Genomic DNA, 1,626 nt, shown 5'->3' with positions numbered 1-1,626 from the left:
GAAGGATGTGGAAGCTTTGGAAAGGGTGCAGAGGAGATTTACTAGGATGTTTCCTGGTATGGAGGGAAGGTCTTACGAGAAAAGGCTGAGGGCCTTGAGGCTGTTTTCATTCGAGAGAAGAAGGTTGAGAGGTGACTTAATTGAAACATAAAATAATCAGAGGGTTAGATAGGGTGGATAGGGAGAGCCTTTTTCCTAGCATGGTGACAGCGAGCACGAGGGGGCATAGCTTTAAATTGAGGGTGAAAGATATAGGACAGATGTCAGAGGTAGTTTCTTTACTCAGTAGTAAGGGAATGGAACGCTTTGCCTGCAACGGTAGTAGATTCGCCAACTTTAGGTACATTTAAATCGTCATTGGACAAGCATATGGACGCACGTGGAATAGTGTAGGTTAGATGGGCTTGAGATCGGTATGACAGGTCGGCACAACATCGAGGACCGATGGGCTTGTATTGTGCTGTAATGTTCTATAGTCCCATCAAAAACGCAATGTTTGACTTAAAATACCTGGCACATATAATTACAATTAACATGGTAGATGTTTACATATTTGTTGAACAATGGTGTGGTATTTGACATTGTTTCATCCCAGTAATGTCCTATAAAAGTTAAATAAATACTTTTATATTCCTATTGACTCTTGGTTTAAGTTTCTACCCTAATTGCATTTTAGGAAAGGGGACAATTAGTGTCATATAATTTACCTTCGGTTTGGTGATATATTTTAGAATTGGATGGGTTGGTTTCTTGCCTAGTTGTAATTTGATGTGTTGTCTGTTCGCAATGGAAGGTGGCAATCTATTGAGTTGGAAATTAACATCTGTGGCATATTCCTTCTTTCTAAAGAAATGTGCGTTTATATATTGCATCTGTTTTCAGAGTATTGCAATGTCCTTTACAGTCAGTTGCTACTTGCCTATATTTCAAAAAAATACTTTCATATGAAGCCAAGTCCCAAAGCAACAGTTAACAAATGTGTAGGGAGACAAGAGAACTCTGTCCTTCAGAATGTGCCATTGGGAATATTTTAAAATCCACTAGAGAAGCTGATCATTTCAAATTGTACAGCAGTTTGGTGTGATTGGGCTTGAAACCACAACCACCTAGCCTAAGTGTTACCATGAGGACATTGAAAGCTGAGAAAAGTTAAAGATCCTAACTCTCTTCCAGTGAAGATTTTTATTTCAAATGTGTACTTGCATACATTGTATAGTCACAATACTAAGGTGCCAGGTTCAAGGGATGTCTAAGTTTGCCTTATCTTTCCGCCCCTATGCTTAAGGTCACTTGTTAGCAACTGCTAAGTTCTGCCATGGCATTCCAAATTGTATTACACAAGATTTACCAGGATAGTTCCAACTATTTGCATAACTTCTAGAAATTTTGGTTTGGGACAGACTTATTGCTCAGATTCTTAGTCTGTACTTAACAGGTTCACAGAAATCTGAAATCTAAAAATTGATCAAACATTTACAGGTAGTGCATGATTGGCTTACTTGGGAGATCAAGACAAACCAAAATTTTAAAGATTTAAGCAAGTTTTGAAATTGCTTCAGGTGAGGGACCAGTTGATAAAATATCTGCCTTGACAATTCAACAGTAAAGTTAGAATAAATACTCAAA

Source organism: Stegostoma tigrinum, chromosome 8, assembly GCF_030684315.1.
Source record: "Stegostoma tigrinum isolate sSteTig4 chromosome 8, sSteTig4.hap1, whole genome shotgun sequence".
Classification (NCBI taxonomy): Eukaryota; Metazoa; Chordata; class Chondrichthyes; order Orectolobiformes; family Stegostomatidae; genus Stegostoma; species Stegostoma tigrinum.
This window is presented reverse-complemented; position numbering follows the sequence as displayed.